The sequence below is a fragment of the Rhincodon typus genome, chromosome 6, assembly GCF_021869965.1.
Source record: "Rhincodon typus isolate 14 chromosome 6, sRhiTyp1.1, whole genome shotgun sequence".
In the NCBI taxonomy this organism is placed as follows: domain Eukaryota; kingdom Metazoa; phylum Chordata; class Chondrichthyes; order Orectolobiformes; family Rhincodontidae; genus Rhincodon; species Rhincodon typus.
In genome coordinates, this window is record NC_063337.1 from 2,093,007 (window position 1) to 2,100,596 (window position 7,590).

Sequence of the window (7,590 nt, forward strand, 5' to 3'; positions counted from 1 at the left end):
CAGTTCCTGACCTGATTACAGCTGTGGTTCAAACACAAACAGAAGTGCAGAACTCCAGGAGGTGTGGACTGTTGGACTGAAGGGTCTGCTTCCATGCTGTATGACTCTGAGTAAGGTGAGAGTGACTGCTTTGACATTTGACCAAGTTTCGTGCCCAGGAATCCTGGCAAAATTTGATAAATGGGAATTGAGGGGAAAACTCTGCAAATACCTGGCACAAAAAAAAATGGTTGTAGTACAACATCGTGGGCCGACGGGCCTGTTCCTGTGCTGCACCGTTCTATGTTATGTTATGTTATTGGAGATCAGTCACCTTGCTCTGGGTTATCTCTGCATGAGTTCCTCAGGGTAGTATCCTTGGACCAACTGTCTTTAACTGCTTCATCAATGATCTTCCCTCCATCATAAGGTTAGAAATGGGAATGTTTGCTGACTGGCAGTTATGCTATACAGCGTTAGGCAATGACCATCTCCAACAAGACAGAATCTAACTGCTGCCCCATTATCAACATCCTGGGCATTACCATTAACCATAATATGAACTGGACTACCCATCTGAATACTGTCACTACAAGAGCAGGTTAGAGGCCAGGAATCCTGCAGTGAGTAATCCACCTGACTCCCTAAAACCTGTCCACCATCTATAAAGCTCAAGTCAAGAGTGTGATGGAATACTCCCTACTTGTTTGAATCAGAGCAGCTCCCTCAACACTTAAGGAAATAAACACCATCCAGGACAAGGCAGCCTGCTGGATTGGCATCACATCCTGAATTGAATTGGCTTTATTGTCAAATGTATTCAAATTAATACAGTGAAAAGTTTATATATTGCCACTTACAGTGCCATCTTAGGTACAAAGGTACGTAGGTACAATCCTTAGTTACAGGCTAGAGAAATGAGGGAAAAAAAAAGTTACATTACAGCTATACACAGAATGACCATAGGTCCAAAAAAAAACAAGAAGCAAAGTTAAAAAGACAAACATCGCAGCGTCTCTCCAAAGGCTCCATGTGGTCTGACTGCTGGCTGCTGCCACATTGCGCTGGGCTGCTAGTCGCTGATGTCCCTACTCTGGCCGCTGGTGTCTCCACCAATGCTGTGTCAGAGGCTGTTCCTCAAACTACCAACATTAAGTAGAACCAGTGTGTATCATCTATCACAGATGAAGGCTCCTTAGACAGCGCTTTGCAAACACAAAATCCTGGAACTCCCTAATAGCGTTGTGCATGTTACTAAACCAAATGGACTGGAGCAATTCAAGAAGGCAGCTTACCACCATCTTATCAAAGGTAACTAGGGGCAGTCGATAAATGATGGAATGTGAGCTTTGCTAGCTGGACCAGCAATGAATTTTAAAGAACTGCAATAGTTGTATTTATATAGTCCCTTTCACATAATAAGATATCCCAAGACACAAGGAGTCGTACCAAAGAAAAGTTGACACCAAGCCACATTATGAGGACAGATGACCGAAATTTTGGTTACAGGTTGGTTTTGCAGAGTGCCTTAAAGGAGAGATAGCAAGTGGATGTAGGAGAGGAAGTCCAGAGCTCAGGGATCTGATGATATGTAACCATCCAAACTCTCATGGCATCCCTACGTAATGAAGGAAAAAACTGACGAAGGAATTAGTGCCTTCTAATAGTACTGTTGATGTGCCTGGATGCCATGGACTGTAGCAGTTCCTGAAGAGAGATTACCACCACTTTCTCAAAAGTAATTGTGAATGGGAAATAAATGCCAGTCTTACTTGTGACACCTACATCCTGTGAGTGAATATATAAAAGTGCTGAGGATGGAACTTTCTGATCCCAAGGCCAAATACCATGCAGTCAGTTGTAATACTCTACCGCCATTTTGGCTGGTTCCACACAACCTAGGGTTGGACCACAAGTCCTTCCTGATCTCTGACTGGGCTACATAGTTGGGATTAAAGTTGCTGCATAATGGGGATCACCATACCTTCACTGCATCCTGGTAACTGGACAACAGAATTCCTTGCTTCACTGCCATCTCTGGGTTCTAAAACATCCAACTTTGATGTTAAATGTTTTAAATTAATTAGTAGGATTAGAATGGCATAATTTATTGCCCATTCCTAAATACCTTTGAGAAAGTATTTCAGAGGGCAGTTTAAAGTCAACCCCATGATGTTGATTTGCATTCATACACAGGCTAAACCAAATAAGGACAGCAGATTTCTTTCACTGAAAGACATCAAAGAACCAGAGAAAGTAGGAACTGCCGATGCTGGAGAATCTGAGATAACAAGGTGTAGAGCTGGATGAACACAGCAGGCCAGGCAGCATCAGAGGAGCAGGACGTTTTGGGTCTGGACCCTTCTTCAGAAATGGGCCCAGCTTTCCTGCTCCTCTGATGCTGTCTGGCCTGCTATGTTCATCCAGCTCTACATCAAAGAACCAGATGCGTTTTTTTGACAATCTAGTAGTTTTATAGTCACTATTTTTGATACTCATTTTTCCTTTCGGTGTACTTAGTAAAATGAACTTGAAATTCCCCCACCTGCCAAAATAGGATTTGAACTCCTCTCCAATCATTGGTCCATACCTTGGATCATTAGTCCAGTAGCAAAGCCACTTTCCAACACTCCCAGTCGATCTAATTTACCTCCTCTTCAACAGTTTGCAGTTACGTTGTTGCTGTAACCAGTAGGATCTTAGTCGTGTTTCTGAACTTTAATAAAACTCCCCCTTCATTCTGACAGTATAATGTTCCACTCCAGTGACATCATGAATAGGGGCATGGGTGGGGGAGGAGGGGGCAGAGGGAGAGGGGTGCCACAGAGTGACTGGACTAAAATGACGTGAAAAGCTATTCCAGGGCACCTGCCCCGCTAGGCTGCAATTATCCAACATTTCCATGTGGAAACGCATTATTGGACCAAGAGAGCAGTGAGTGCTTAGATACTGCACTTGGATGGCTGAGAGTATATTCAGAGAGAGATACTCATCAACTGCAACTTGATTTTGTGTGGTGCGTTTATGTTGAGAAATGTCTCAGTGGGGGAAGGGGTGGGGAGTCGGTGCATGCTGGTGACTGAGTATTCCGGAGTCTTTTCAAAGGGGTGAGGACAAGAGGTTTAAGGAAAGAATTCCAAAGCAGATCTTAGTTGAGGTGAGTGGAGGACAACAGTCTCATGTCCGTGAGTTAACTGGTGTGGGGAGGTTGTGCAGATTTGCTCAGTTAGAACAGGCTGTAGAATTAGGCAAGGTGGCATTTCAATACGAAGTGTCCAGGATAAGGTGACCTAATGACCTGGTTTTGTTGGTGCGGTTACAATTTTACATTAAATGTCCCAATGCCCTGACAATTTCCTAAAATATGGTTCAATGTCATGGCCTTCACCTATTCCCTATGCGTCAAATGTATATTTAGGATCAGAAATTAGGCCATTCGGCCCATCAAGTCTGCTGATAAGTTCCTCAACCCCATTCTCCCGCTTTCTCCCCATAACCCTTGATAATCAAGAACCTATCTATCTCAGTCTTAAATGTACTCTTTGACCTGGCCTCCATAGCCTTCTGTGGCAATGAATTCCATAGAATCACCACTCTCTGGCTGAAGAAGTTTCTCCTTATCTCTGTTCTAAAAGGACTTCCCTTTACTCTAAGGCTGTGCCCTTGGGTCCTAGACTCTCCTACCAATGGAAGCATCTTCCCAACATCCATTTTGTCCGGGCCATTCAGTATTCTGAAAGTTTCAATTAGATCCCCCCTCATCCTTCTAAACTCCAATGAGTATAGTCCCAGAGTCCTCAAACGTTCTTCATATGTTAAGCTTTCCATTCCCGGGACTATTCTCGTGAACCTCCTCTGAACCCGCTCCAGGGCCAGCACATCCTTCCTAAGATATGGGGCCCAAAACTGCACACAGTACTCTAAATGTGGCCTGACCAGAGCCTTATAAAGTCTCAGTAGTACATCCCTGCTTTTATATTGAAGTCCTCTCAAAATAAATGCCAACATTACATTTGCCTCTTGACTACTGACTCAACCTGCAAGTTTACCTTGAGAGAATCCTGGACTAGAACTTCCAAGTCTCTTTGCACTTCAGACTTTTGAATTTTCTCCCCGTTTAGAAAATAGTCCATGCTTTTATTCTTCTTATCAAAGTGCACGACCTCACACTTTCCCACGTTGTACTCCATCTGCCACTTCTTTGCCCACTGTCCTAACCTGTCCAAATCCTTCTGCAGCCTCCCCATCTCCTCAATACTACCTGTCCTTCCACATATCTTTGTATTGTCTGCAAACTTAGCCAGAATGTCCACAGTTCCTTCATCTAGATCATTAATGTACAAAGTGAAAAGTTGTGGTCCGAACACTGACCCTTGTGGAACACCACTTGTCACCAGCTGCCATCCTGAGGAAGACCCTTTTATCTCCACTTTCTGCTTTCTGCCAGACAGCCAATCTTCTATCCATGCTAGCACCCTGCCTCTAACACCGTGGGCCCTTATCTTACTCAGCAGCCTCTTAAGTGGCACCTTATCAAAGGCCTTCTTGGAGTCCAGGTAGATAAAATCCATTGGCTCTCCTTGGTCTACCCTGCTCATTACTTCCTCAAAGAATTCTAGCAGACTTGTCAGGCATGATCTCCCCTTGATGAAACCATGCTGACTTTGCCCTACTTTACCATACACTTCCAAATATTCAGAAATCTCATCCTTTACAATGGACTCCAAAATCTTACTCACAATCGAAGTTAGGCTAATCGGCCTGTAATTTTTCATCTTTTGTCTTACTCCCTTTTTAAACAGGGGTGTCATGTTAGCGATTTTCCAGTCCTCTGCAACCCTCCCTGACTCTAGCGAATTCCTGAAAGATCACCACTAACGCTTCCACTGTCTCTTCAGCTATCTCCTTTAGAACTCTGGGGTGTAGTCCATCTGGTCCAGGTGATTTATTCACCTTCAGGCCAATCAGTTTTACTAGCACCTTCTCCTTGGTGATGGCCACTATACTCAGCTCTGCCCCCGACTCTCTTCAATTTTTAGGAGATTACTCATGTCTTCCACCATGAAGACTGAAGCAAAGTAATTATTCAGTTCCTCAGCCATTTCCTTGTTCCCCACTACTATCTCTCCACCATCATTTTCCAGTGGTCCAATGTCCACTTTTGCCTTTTATTTATCTAAAGAAACTCTTACAGTCTTCATTTATATTACTGCTTAGCTTACCCTCATATTTAATCTTCTCCCTCCTTTCTTTGTAAGCTTCCCAGTCCTCTGGTTTCCCACTGCCCTTCGCCACATTATATGCTTTCTCTTTTGCTTTAATGCTATCCCTGACTTCCTTAGTCAGCCATGGTTGCCTCATCCTCCCTGTACCATGCTTCTTTTTCCTAGGTATGAATTTTTGCTGCATCTCCTGAATTACTCCCAGAAACTCCTGCCATTGCTGTTCCACTGTCTTTCCTGCTAGTATCCTCTTCCAGTCAATTCTGCCCAGCTCCTCCCTCTGCAGTCGCCTTTATTCAGCTGTAATACGTTACCTCTGATTCTATCTTCTCCCTCTCACATTGCAGAGTAAATATTATCATCTTATGATCACTGCCTCCTAAGGGTTCCTTCACCTTAAGCTCCCCTATCAAGTCTGCCTCATTGCACAACACTAAATCCAGAATTGCCTGTTCCCTTGTGGGCTCCACGAACTGCTACAAAAAGCCGTCTCGTAGACATTCCACAAGCTCCTTTCCTTGCAATCCACCACCAACATGATTTTCCCAGTCCACCTGCAAGTTGAAATCCCCCATGATCACTGTAGCCTTGCCTTTCTTGTACACCTTTTCTATCTCCTGTTGTATCTTGCGCCCCAGCTCTTGACTACTGTTTGGAGACCTGTACACAACTCCAGCTATGGTTTTTTTTTACCTTTGCGGTTCCTCAATTCTACCCACACAAAATCTGTATGAAATTCCTTCTTTCTTCTTGTAGGCACCCATCACCACACCCTTTGATGTCTTCATAGGAGTTGCTACAACTTTTTTTGGCACCAGTGTCTCCATTGCTGATGATGCCTGTTAAAGGATCGATGCTGTAGAGTCATTAGCTCTGGCTGGACAAATTCGGGGAGATGTCTCCATTTGATCTCATAGAATCAGAATCCCTACAGTGTGGAAAGAGGCTATTTGGCCCATCAGGTCAGCACCAACCCTCCGAAGAGCATCCCAACCAGACCCAGCCCCCTACCCTATTCCCATAACCCCATATTTACCATAGCAAATCCATCTAACCTGCACGTCTTTAGACTGTGAGAGAAAACTGGCATATGCAGCAGAAACCCATGCAGACACCTGGAGAATGTGCGAACTCCATATAATCACCCAAGGTGGAATTGCATCCAGGTCCTTGTCACTATGAGGCAGCAGTGCTGACCACTGAGCCACCATGCCACTCACCCTTCCCATTCCCACTTTCAACTGCCCCTCCCTCAGAATCCTGCCATTGATCACCCAACACGTGAATCATCTCAGAGCCCCACCTCGCCATGTCCTTTTAGTGTGCCCTGGTTTTGACTTTTGAAAGCCTGGCTGCTTTAATCAAGGGCAAATTTAGTGATTGGTCTGTGGGACACCATATGGTGTAGAAGATAAAGTTTGGAGTGAGCTATAATATAAAGGTTGGTGTTGGAAAGGGAGCATTGGAGATGTGGAGAAACCTGGAAGACCAACCAGAAGAACATGGGACTGTTGCTGAGAAAAGACACATTTGTCAAAGCTCTTACATTCATTTGGACAATTTACATGAAATAGTAATGATAGGGATAATGAGAAAGTGGGCTGTGATTGATATGACATGGCAAATGCACCAGTTAATGATGGTTGGCAGTTAACTCCTCTCATACAGGTTATAGGAGACTGCTGATTGGTAGAGGCATTGTTGTGATGAATGCATCAGTTAATGATTACTGACAATTAACTACCAACTCCTCTCAAACAATGTATATGTTGTTTTACCTTTGGTTTTTCTTGCAAATTGTCCCAATGAGCAAGCTAAAACATATTGATAAAAAAGCAGTACTTGAGTTTGGTCTACAAAATGAACTTTGGAAATAATTGCAAACATAGTTGAACCAACACAAAGGTCATTTCCCTTGACATTTCCTCTCTTCCTTTTCTTACATTCTGAATTTTTGGCTAGAAATTTAAAGTCAAGTCTCATTGCACTTTCTTACTGTAATTCATTCCTTTCCCAGTACCCAGCATAAGGCAGGCCACTAATGTTCCTCCTCAGCTCGTGGACACATTGACTTCTGATTCTACCGTGCATGGATCCTGGGGGATTATGCAGCAGCAGGAAAAAACAGATGGAACGTAGCTGACTATCACCTTCTTAAGGGCAACTAGGGAAGAGCAGTAAGTGCTAGCCCAGACAACGATGCCCAAATCTCATTAATGAATAAAAGCAGTTTAAAGGTAATTCGTAGTGCCAATCAAGATTTGTTAGCACACCGTCAAACATAAAAATTAACTCCATCCATCAGTGGTACATTTGGTATGGAATCACAGAATTCCTATAAGCCATTCGGCCCATCAAGTCCACACCGACGCTCAAAACAGCACCCACA